This window comes from Manis pentadactyla, chromosome Y, assembly GCF_030020395.1.
Source record: "Manis pentadactyla isolate mManPen7 chromosome Y, mManPen7.hap1, whole genome shotgun sequence".
NCBI classification, from domain to species: Eukaryota; Metazoa; Chordata; class Mammalia; order Pholidota; family Manidae; genus Manis; species Manis pentadactyla.
Window position 1 is genome coordinate 3,361,409 of NC_080039.1, and position 12,698 is coordinate 3,374,106.

The following is a 12,698-nucleotide window of genomic DNA, read 5'->3' on the forward strand; positions in this document are numbered from 1 at the left end:
CACTATAGTCCACAATCATAATATAGGTTGGTCACAGGAACAGTAGTACAGCATGGAGAATACAATGAATGATTCTGTAATGTTTTTCAGTGTTGATGAATAGCGACTGCACTAGAGGGGATGAGGACTTGATAACATGGGTAAATGTCGAACCACTGTGTTGTGTATTTGCAACTAACATAAGATTGTATGTCAGTGATACTTTAGTAAACAAAAAAACTAATGTTTTGCTTCCTTGTTGGTATATTAGCCTGATCAAAGTGACAATTTTTATCCTGATAAATTTCAGTTATGTAAGATGAATAAGTTCTAGAGATCTGCTGTACAACTTTGTGTCTATAGATAACAATACAGTATTACACTTCAAAATATGTTAAGAGGGTATCTCTCATGGTAAGTGTTCTTAGCACAATAGAAATAAAATGTTCTATCACATGTATAGCCCTACCAAAAAGAACTCCACCATTTTATAGTCAATTGTTTTGCTTACTTCTACAGTTGAACTTTGTTTCAATTTTCTTTCATTCCTTTAGCTCTGCTGAAATAGTTTCAGCTACCCAAAAAGTTTTCCTCCTGGTTGTTTTGAAGCATAATGTAGATTTGGCTTTTGTTAACCTAGTTCTTTTCCTTTGCTCACTGCTTATTTTCCAGTGTTTTATTTTGAAAAAATTTAAACATAATAGGAAGTTGAAATAATTGTGCAATGAGCATCTGTATATCCACCACCTAGATTCTACAATTAACATTTACTATACCTGCCTTATAAATCCTTATTTTTGATGCATTACAAAGAAAATTGCAAACTTAAGTACACTTCACCCTTAAATATTTCAGCATGCGTCTTGTTAACTAGAAGTCAGTGTTAAAAGGTTTTTTTTTGCTGTTGTAAAGTTTCCATGCACTGCAATGCATGAATAGGTGTTTGATGCAGTGAATTTTGACAAATGACACATCTGTGAAACTCAAGCTCTTATCAAGGTAACATTTCCATAACTCAAGAAAATTCCCCCATGCTCCTTCCCAATTCCTGCTTCCCTGATCCCCACCCCTATTCAACCACTGTTCTTCTGATATATCCCCCATCATAGATTAGTTTCTATTTTTACAGTGTATGTAAATGAATCAGACTATGTGTACATTTGCATAAGGCTTCTTTCAGCATAATGTATTTGGAATACCATCAATGTTGTGTCAGTATTTCCCTTTTATTACTCTACAGCATTCATTGTAAAGTTATGCCATTGTTTGTCCATTCTGTTGATGGACACCAGGGACATTTCCAGTTTTTAGATATGAATAAAACTGAACCTTTTTGTACAAGTCTTTATTAGCATTTGTTTTCATTCCTCTTGGAATGGAACTGCTTGGTCTTTAAGTTAGGTGTATATTTAGTTTTTTAAGGAACTGCAGAACATTCTTCTAAAGTGGTTGTGCCAGTTTACACTCCCACCAGCAATGTATGACAGTTCCACTTTTCATCCTGGTCAAGATTTGGTGGTGTCATTTTTTTTGGTTTTAGCCATTCTGGTGGGTGTGTATAAGTGATATCTTGTTATGGTTTTAATTTGCATTTCCCTGATTGTGTTTAGCATTTCTTCACTTGTTTATTTGCTAGTTGTATATATTCCCTTTTGAAGTATATTCAAATTGTGTTCTATTATTGAGTTATAGGAGTTCTTTGTGTATGTTGGTTACAGAGCTTTTTCAGATATTAATTTTGAATCGTCCTGAATTATCTAACCAATATATAAATGTTGCATACCCAATCATGCTTAAAAGAAATTAGGCAAGGACTTGGAAGTGAGTTATTTGACTGAAAGGGAAATAAGCTATTCTGGTATGCCTACCAGTGCTCTGGTGGCCTAAAAGTTAATATTGATTAGTAAAATATAAGACAGTATAACGTAAGGAGTCTAAATTAACGAGGGGAAAGCTAATTGCTGAAAAGTCTATTACTACAAAATCTTAAAAGGAAATGTCAACTGATACTTGAGGAAATATTGCCCAAATGTACCCAGATTATACTAGTTTAATAATGATCCGCTTGATCCAGTTTACATGTGTTCTCACCCACAGATTCAAACTGTTCTGTATAACATGTGTCATATTTGGGGTACTCTTTTAAGAAATTTCCAGGAGAAGGCCTGTAAGTTTTCTCCGTGTTGTAAGCTATAGCTTTATAGCTGTATTGGTCCTGTCGTATCATCATCTCCAAGTTCTTTATAAATGCTATTCAATGCTTAAATGTTCAATAGTCACAGCTTGGTTTAATGGGAAACACAAGTTAGAATGATACTTATTTTCAATCATGTATTTTTTCAAATATATTGGAATGGGGAGGTCTCCTTTAAGTGTTTCTGCTGTTTCAATGATAGTGTAAAATGCATTGTTTATAAGTGTTTATTAATAATAGGTGGCTATAAATGATTACATTGGAAAAGGAACAAAACAGCTTAATCTGAGCAGCCGTACATTTCAGGGGAAAAAATGAAATGCTCTATTTCTGTTTATACTGAAGCTAAAAATACACAAAATCATTTTATTGAACAAGATATTTTTGAACAAATTTAAGGATGACACTGAATTTGCACTTTTTACAGAAAGTATTTAAAGTTATAGTTACTCAAGGAGGTTTTAGTTTTCAAAATGGTATTCTGCAAAGCCAAAGTGTGATTTACACAACTACATTTGAAATTTTCCATGTTCATGGTTAAGCTCAGGAGATACAATTTTAGCCTTAAGTTTGATGCAAACATTTTCTGTATGGTGATTTGTGATTGAGGTCTCCAGCTAGGCTAAGAAAGTGAATGAAACACCACTGATTTTCTACTCTTCTTTATCGTCTATCAAATGTTACCTCCAAACTACATTGTTTGTTTCAAATAGGAAGAAACTCTTCATCCTCAATTTCATCCCTGTGGAGAAATATTTGAAACAATCCTGTGAAAAGTTTAAATACTGATATTTTCTTGAATACTGCCGCTGGTGCACACTCTTATAAGAAGGACAAAATTCTTTCACTTGAGAAGGGTGTGTCTGTTTATCCTTGTCTGAATTAAAATTTCCTTGAAAAAGTCTTTGTGTTTAGGTTGAAATAAGAGAACATACAGCTTTACTTTTACTATCCTAAAAGAGTAATTCGAACAGTTAAAAATTTTTAAATGAATGACTTGTCAAATTGGATTGCCTTTAACATTAAAACCACAGACTAACTAATGTGTTAACCCTTTGGGTTTCGAGGTTTCCTCATGAACTGACACAGCATTCATTTTAAGTGCCATTGGTTCCATTGGTCCTATCGGACACTTGAGAATTCTCCCTCTCTTGATCAAGTATACTAAATACAGTTACCACTCTCCTTGTTGGGACTACAGGCTACATTGCTTTAGCTATTTAAATTGATCACTTAATACATGTTGTAAAAGGAAATCCTACAAGGTGTGACCACAGAGTGATCAAGCTGTACTTTCATGTGACTAGATCGTATACAGGAAATACCTCGTCCAAACGTGATTTTCAAATGACCTGAAAATTCAGCTGCTGCCGTCCTCCTACTAGAGTAGCAGCCTACTTCTGCTACCAAAGATTCCTGAGTCCAAAACTCTCCCTTCCATTTTTATTTGACAGCTGGGCTTTTCTTCCTGCTGGAGTCTAGTTACACAGTGTCATTCCTTATGGATCAAATAAGCTTTGGGTTGCCAATTCTGGGTTTGTTTACAACATTAGCCTTTGAAACTGGGAATGTGTTTTACTGTTAAACACAGATGTTTCAAGGGTTCACTCAGGGTCTTTCCCAAAGCAGTGGAGGTTCTATTCCTAAATACCATGTTTTCTCATGTCTCCTCCTTGGGAGGCTATAAACTTACTCTGGTAAGGCTCCCACATTTCAAGCATGTTTGATACTAGCTAGATTCCAGACTGAAAAGAGGAACAAGGACTCTTAGGGGTGTTGGAAATTTTTGTATTGTGATTTTTGTGGTGATCCCAGGGATATATATAACTGAAAATTCACTGAATTATACCCTTTTAAATGGGTAATAGTAATTGTAACCAGTAAAGTTAAATAAGTTGATTTCTCAATATTAAGTTGAGAAAAAAAGGACTGGATGTCTCACTGTTTTATAGTGGTGCCTATCAAAATGCCTTTTGTGTATTATCACTTGAGCCAGAAAAAGTAGAACTCATTTTGATCACCCAATTTTTTACCTAATATGGATCTAAAATTACTTTTGAACATTTCTAGAAATTTAATCATGTAAGATGATGATTTTCTACCATGGAGGATATTCAGAGGTTATATTGTGGATTTTGAAAGTCCTTCCAAAAGCAGAAGTCCATGGTGATTTGACTAACGCCAGAATTTGAATATGGGTACAGCTTCAGGTAAACTGCTCTAAATAACAACGTTCATTTGGGTGTGTAAATTCTGGCATGTTTATGAAAGTATCAGTCCCATTTATACCCTCACTTCATGTGTTTGTTTCAAATATGTGAGGCTAAAATATGACACCAGATGTAGAATCTAGATTTCTCTCATACCAACCAATTTTCCCTTTTGTTTCCTCTCATAAAGTTTGGGAAAATTCATTTATTAGATAAAACTTGGCGAAAACAATCCTTCCAGTAATTGCTCAAATGTGCATATTTAGAAAAGCCAGTCAATATTTCATAGTTTTAAATGTAATCGTATTATGTGTCTAATGTGTTCAACTAAGGAACATGTGATCACTAGGGGAGAACTTGCTATGATATGAAATTCAACCTAAATATTAACAATTCATAGCTAGTTTTCATATACTGTTACACTTCTGGGTTTTGTTGAGGGGGAAAATGATGTTGATAATGTTTTAATCCAGAAACATTTTTTCCCTGTGGGAAGCTCCATGTCATTTTGGTCAGCTAAAATGTTTGACAGTTTGGTGGCCTTATGTTTTAAAGTGCCTATCCGTGCTTGTCCTTACTTTGAAAGCTTTTCTGTTTCCTTGCTATCACCATGTAAGTACCTCAAGTTCACCCCACAAACATCCAAAGGCTCTTTTTTACCTTGTCTTCCAAAGGTTAGTTTTAAAGGTTGATTAAGACCAGAGAACTGCCAAGAGGGTTTCTAGGTTGGAAGGGAACCAGTGGCAGTGAGTATTTTGGGAATATAATGAACTTTGTGGGAAAAGACATAAAATGGCCCAGCCTTTCTTAAATGTGTGTGCAAGTGGTTGGCCACTTCATGCTAAAATAAAAGTCACACTGCCATACAGTCATTCAAGTGCCACTAAGGGTGATGCCTTTGTATGTGTGTGTGTGCATGTGCTGAGGTACAGCTCCTGGGATGTTAGGTTGCCTTGAAAACTGCTCATAGATAAAGTCAAAGGGGAAACTATGCTGCTAATTGGTGAAAATGACCTTCACACTGCAGGCCATTGTTACCTCTTCATCTTTTTTGGCACTGCAAGGTTGTTTGGAATTGTAAAGTCTTTTTGACAGTAAGTGATGAGGCTAAGGCAGATGTGCAACAATCATGGATTTATGAAGGTTGATTATAATGGTCAAAAGTTGCAGGCACATTCTGTTATTATATAAATTGTTTGCCTTTCATTTGTGTAATAACAGGAAGCTTCTACAGAGCTTTCACAACTTTTCACAGGTAAGAAAACTACCTTTTGGTATAAGGGCATTTCACTTAACTTTATATTTAAACAATTATTAATATGTTCATGTCTCAAGTACCATAAGCACTGATGGTATAGTTTCAGAAAAAGACCGCAACTTACAGACAATAAATGAAAACATATACAAATCCACTCTAGAGTGGGAATAAAACAAATATAATGAGCTTGAAAATCCTAGAACATGGAGGAGCCAAGATGGCGACATGAGTAGGGCAGTGGAAATCTCCTCCCAAAACCATATGTATTTTTGAAAATACAACAAATACAGCTATTCCTAAAAGAGGCGCCAGAGAATACAGTACAACAGCCAGGCTACATCTACATCTGTGAGAACTTGGCATCTCAGGAAGCGGGTAAGATAAAAGCTGCGGCTGGCGGGACCCAAGCGCTTCCCCAACCCCAGCTCCCTGGCGGGAGGGGAGGAGTCAGAGCAGGAAGGGAGTGGAAGCCCAGGACTGCTCAATAACCAGGCCTAGTAATCCACACCGGGAGTACAGACACACATTGCATGGTGCGCTGGATACTAGGGAAACGGGATAGTAAAATCTGCGAGCGGGTCCCTGCAGCCGGCTCCCCTGGGACAAAAGAAAAGCAAGTGATTTTTGAAAGTCTTAAAGGGACAGGGGCCTCACAGCTGGATGGAAATGTCACGGCACAGTTTGCCCAGCAGGCTGGGAATCCTGAGGAACTCCAGGCACCCTAGCCCCCTGGGAGGCAACGCAGCCCCGAAGCCCCTCATGGCAAAAGCAGCCTGCTGTTCATTCCCCCTCCGGCATGGTCCCACCACAGCGGCTGAGCAGCCTGAGAGCAGCCGTGCCCACAGCAGCCGCCCAGGCCAGTCCCAGGGCTGCCAGTGGTGAGCAACTTCTCGGCACAGAGGCACAAAGGGGTGCCATTCTCGCAGGAGAGCACACTTGGCATGCCTCCTCTCCCTGCAGGGCTCTGGGCTACCCAGAGGGCTGCTCCCAGTGTGCGGGGAACCAACACAGGCAGCAGAGAGGGGCAGGGCGGCCAGCAAGCAGGAAGGGACTTTGTTGTCCCAGCTAACACATGCGCAACCTGCCTACGACTACCTCTATCGCCATGAAAAGGCAGAAGAATTTGGTGAGTCCAGAATCACCCAGACAACCCCTGAGAGAGGAGGGCCTGGGGAGACATATAACCAATCTTCCTGAAAAAGAATGCAAAATGAAGGTCATAACCATGCTGATGGACCTGCATAGAAATATGCAAGAGCTAAAGGAACAAGTTAGGAGGAAGAATACAGAAATAAAAGACTCTCTGGAAGGACTTTTAAGAGCAGACTGGATGAGGTGCAAGAGACCATTATTGGAATAGAAATCAGACAACAGGAATACAGAGAAGCTGAGGCAGAGAGAGATACTAGGATTTCGAGGAATGAAAGAATATTAAGAGAACTGTGTGACCAATCCAAATGGAACAATATTCACATAATAGGGGTACCAGAAGAATAAGAGAGAGAAAAAGGAATAGAAAGTATCTTTGAAAAAATAATTGCTGAAAACTTCCCCAAACTGGGGGAGGAAATAGTCTCTCAGACCATGGAAGCTCTCAGATCTCCCAACCAAGGGACCTAAGGAGGACAACACCAAGACATAATAATTAAAATGGCAAAGATCCAAGACAAGAAAAGGGTATTAAAAGGCAGCCACAGACAGAGTAAAGTTCACCTACAAAAGAAAACCCATCAGGCTATCATCAGACTTCTCAGCAGAAACCTTACAGGCCAGAAGAGAATGGCATGATGTATTTAATGCAATGAAACAGAAGGGCCTTGAAACAAGGATACTGTATCCAGCATGATTATCATTTAAATATTAAGGAGGGATGAAATAGTTCCCAGACAGGCAAAAGTTGGAGGGATTTGCCTCCCACTAACCACATCTACAGGATATTTTAAAGGGACTGGTCTAGATGGAAGCACTCCTAAGGCTAAATAGATTTCACCAGAGAAAATAAACTCACAGCAAAGAGAGGATCAACCAAATACTAACTAAAGGCAAAAAAATAAAATCAACTATTCACAAAAGCAATCAAAGGGAACACGAAGAGAACAGAATAAAACACATAACACAAAGAATGCAGGAGGAGGATTAGTAAAGGAGAAAATAAAGAATCATCAGACTGTGTTTCTAATAGCTTAGTAAGAGAATTAAATTAGATGGTTAGATAGTAAAGAAACCACCCTTGAACCAAATTCAAAAATATATCAGGATCATACACCATGATCAAATGGGATTCATCTCACAGATGTAAGGATGGTAGAACATTCGAAAATCCATCAATGTCATCCACCACATTAACAAAAAGTAGGGCAAAAACCACATGATCATCCATGATCATCTCTATAGCTGCTGAAAAAGAACAAAATTCAACATCCATTTGTAATAAAAAACTCAACAAAATGGGTATAGAGGGCAAGTACCTCAAGATAATAAAGGCCATATATGATAAACCCACAGCCATCACCATACTTAACAGCGAGAAGCTGAAAGCTTTTCCTGTGAGATCAGGAACAAGACAGGGATGCCCACTCTCCCCACTGTTACTCAACATAGTACTGGAGGTCCTAGCCATGGCAATTAGACAAAACAAAGAAATACAAGGCATCTAAATTGGTAAAGAAGACATCAAACTGACATAATTTGCAGAAGACATATTGTACATAAGAAAAACCCTAAAGACTTCAGTCCAAAACTACTAGAATATCTGAATTCGGCAAAGTTGCAGGATATAAAATTAATACACAGAAATCTGTGGGTTCCCATACACTAATGAACTAGCAGAAAGAGAAACCAGGAAAACAATTCCATTCACAATTGCATCAAAAAGAATAAAATACTTAGGAATAAGTCTAACCAAGGAAGTAAAAGCCCTATACCCTGAAAACTACATGACAGTCTTAAGAGAAATTAAAGAGGACACTAACAAATGGAAACTCATGCTATGCTCTTGGCTAGGAAGAATTAATATTGTCAAAATGGCCATCCTGCCTAAGGCAATCTACAGATTCAATGCAATGCCTATCAAAATACCGACAGCATTCTTCAATGAGCTGTATTCTTCAACAAACTGGAATAGTTTTAAAATTCATATGGACCCACAAAAGACCCCAAATCACCAAAGTGATCCTGAGAAGGAAGAATAAAGCAGGGGCGATCTTGCTTCCCAAATTCAAACTCTACTATAAAGCCACAGTAATTAAGACAATCTGGTACTGTCACCAGAACAGACACACAGATCAGTGGAACAGAATAGAAAGTACCAAAATTAACCCCAACATATGATCAGTTAATATATGGTAAAGGAGCCATGGGCATACAATGGGGAAATGACAGTCTGTTCAACAGATGGTGCTGGCAAAACTAGACAGCTACATGTAAGAGAATGAAACTTGATCACTGTATGACCCCATACACAAAAGTAAATTCAAAATGGATTAAAGACCTGAATGCAAGTCATGAAATCATAAAACTCTTAGGAAAAAACATAGGCAGGAGGAAGGGGCAGAAGATGGCGGTGTGAGTAGAGCAACGGAAATCTCCTCCCAAAACAACATATATCTATGAAAATATAACAAAGACAACCCTTCCTAGAATAAAGACCAGAGGACACAGGACAATATCCAGACCACATCCGCAACTGAGAGAACCCAGCGCCTCGCGAAGGGGGTAAGATACAAGCCCCGGCCCCGCGGGAGCCGGGCGCCCCTCCCCCCAGCTCCCGGCGGGAGAAGAGCAGGCAGAGCGGGAGGGAGACGGAGCCCAGGACTGCCGAGCACCGAGCCCCCGCCATTCGGGCCAGAGTGCAGGGCGCTCGATACTAGGAAAACAGGGCAGCAAGAACAGTGAGCAGGCACTGGAGGCTGGGCGACTGAGGGCATAAGAAAAGAGCGCGACCTTTTTTTTTTTTGCTTTTTTGCTGTTTTGCTGTTTTGTTTTGGCGAGCGCTTTTTGGGAGTTTTAAAGGGATAGGGACCCCAATACTAGGAAAACAGGGCAGAAAGACCGGTGAGCAGAGGCCTGAGGCTGGCACCGGAGAATAAAGAAAAACGAACGACCACCTTTTTTTTTAATTAAAAAAAATTTTTTTTTTTAATTAAAAAAATTCTTTTTTCTTGTTTTTTTTTGTGGTCGTTGTTTTGTTTTGGCGGGTGCATTTTGGAAGTCTTAAAGGGGCAGGGCGGGTCACTTAATCCAGAGGTAGGGAATCCGGGATCTCTGGGCACCCTAACCCCTGGGCTGCAGGGAGCAGGGAGGCCCCTTACGGAGATAAATAGCCTCCCAGCAGCTCCTGCTCCAACGCGACTCCACCATTTTGGAGTAGCTGCCCGAGCCAGGCCACGTCCACAGCAACAGCGGAGATTAACTCCATAGCAGCCGGGCAGGAAGCAGGAACCCTGTCTGCGTGCAGCTGCGCAGCACAAGCCACTAGAGGCCGCTGTTCTCCCAGGAGAGGAGGGCCACAAACCAACAAGAAAGGAAGTCCTTCCAGCCGTCACTCGTCCCAGTTCTGCAGACTATTCCTATCACCATGAAAAGGCAAAGCTACAGGCAGACAAAGATCACAGAGACAACACCAGAGAAGGAGACAGACCTAACCAGTCTCCCTGAAAAAGAATTCAAAATAAGAATCATAAACATGCTGACAGAGATGCAGAGAAATACGCAAGAGAAATGGGATGAAGTCCGGAAGGAGATCACAGATGCCAGAAAGGAGATCGCAGAAATGAAACAAACTCTGGAAGGGTTTATAAGCAGAATGGATAGAATGCAAGAAGCCATTGATGGAATTGAAATCAGAGAACAGGAACGCATAGAAGCTGACATAGAGAGAGACAAAAGGATCTCCAGGAATGAAACAATATTAAGAGAACTGTGTGACCAATCCAAAAGGAAAAATATCCGTATTATAGGGGTCCCAGAAGAAGAAGAGAGAGGAAAAGAGATGGAAAGTATCTTAGAAGAAATAATTGCTGAAAACTTCCCCACACTGGGGGAGGAAGTAATCAAACAGACCACGGAAATACACAGAACCCCCAACAGAAAGGATCCAAGAAGGGCAACACCAAGACACATAATAATTAAAATGGCAAAGATCAAGGACAAGGAAAGAGTGTTAAAGGCAGCTAGAGAGAAAAAGGTCACCTATAAAGGGAAACCCATCAGGCTAACGTCAGATCTCTCAACAGAAACCCTACAGGCCAGAAGAGAATGGCATGATATATTTAATACAATGAAACAGAAGGGCCTTGAACCAAGGATACTGTATCCAGCACGACTATCATTCAAATATGACGGTGGGATTAAACAATTCCCAGACAAACAAAAGCTGAGGGAATTTGATTTCCACAAACCACCTCTACAGAACATCTTACAGGGACTGCTCTAGATGGGAGCACTCCTAGAAAGAGCACAGCACAAAACACCCAACATATGAAGAATCGAGGAGGAGGAACAAGAAGGGAGAGAAGAAAAGAATCTCCAGATAGTGTATATAACAGCTCAATAAGCGAGCTAAGTTAGGCAGTAAGATACTAAAGAGGCTAACCTTGAACCTTTGGTAACCACGAATTTAAAGCCTGCAATGGCAATAACTACATATCTTTCAATAGTCACCCTAAATGTTAATGGGTTGAATGCACCAATCAAAAGACACAGAGTAACAGAATGGATAAAAAAGCAAGACCCATCTATATGCTGCTTACAAGAAACTCACCTCAAACCCAAAGACATGTACAGACTAAAAGTCAAGGGATGGAAAAACATATTTCAAGCAAACAACAGTGAGAAGAAAGCAGGGGTCGCAGTACTAATATCAGACAAAATAGACTTCAAAACAAAGAAAGTAACAAGAGATAAAGAAGGACACTACATAATGATAAAGGGCTCAGTCAAACAAGAGGATATAACCATTCTAAATATATATGCACCCAACACAGGAGCACCAGCATATGTGAAACAAATACTAACAGAACTAAAGGGGGATATAGACTGCAATGCATTCATTCTAGGAGACTTCAACACACCACTCATCCGAAAGGATAGATCCACTGGGCAGAAAATAAGTAAGGACACGGAAGCACTGAACAACACAGTAGAGCAGATGGACCTAATAGACATCTATAGAACTCTACATCCAAAAGCAGTGGGATATACATTCTTCTCAAGTGCACATGGAACATTCTCCAGAATAGACCACATACTAGGCCACAAAAAGAGCCTCAGAAAACTCGAAAAGATTGAAATCCTACCAACCAACTTTTCAGACCACAAAGGCATAAAACTAGAAATAAACTGTACAAAGAAAGGAAAGAGGCTCACAAACACATGGAGGCTTAACAACATGCTCCTAAATAATCAATGGATCAATGACCAAATCAAAATGGAGATCCAGCAATATATGGAAACAAATGACAACAACAACAACACTAAGCCCCAACTTCTGTGGGACACAGCAAAAGCAGTCTTAAGAGGAAAGTATATAGCAATCCAAGCATATTTTAAAAAGGAAGAGCAATCCCAAATGAATGGTCTAATGTCACAATTATCGAAATTGGAAAAAGAAGAACAGATGAGGCCTAAGGTCGGCAGAAGGAGGGACATAATAAAGATCAGAGAAGAAATAAATAAAATTGAGAAGAATAAAACAATAGCAAAAATCAATGAAACCAAGAGCTGGTTCTTCGAGAAAATAAACAAAATAGATAAGCCTCTAGCCAGACTTATTAAGAAGAAAAGAGAGTCAACACAAATCAACAGTATCAGAAACGAGAAAGGAAAAATCACGACGGACCCCACGGAAATGCAAAGAATTATTGGAGAATACTATGAAAACCTATATGCTAACAAGCTGGGAAACCTAGGAGAAATGGACAACTTCCTAGAAAAATATAACCTTCTAAGATTGACCCAGGAAGAAACAGAAAATCTAAACAGACCAATTACCAGCAACGAAATTGAAGAGGTAATCAAAAAACTACCAAAGAACAAAACCCCCGGGCCAGATGGATTT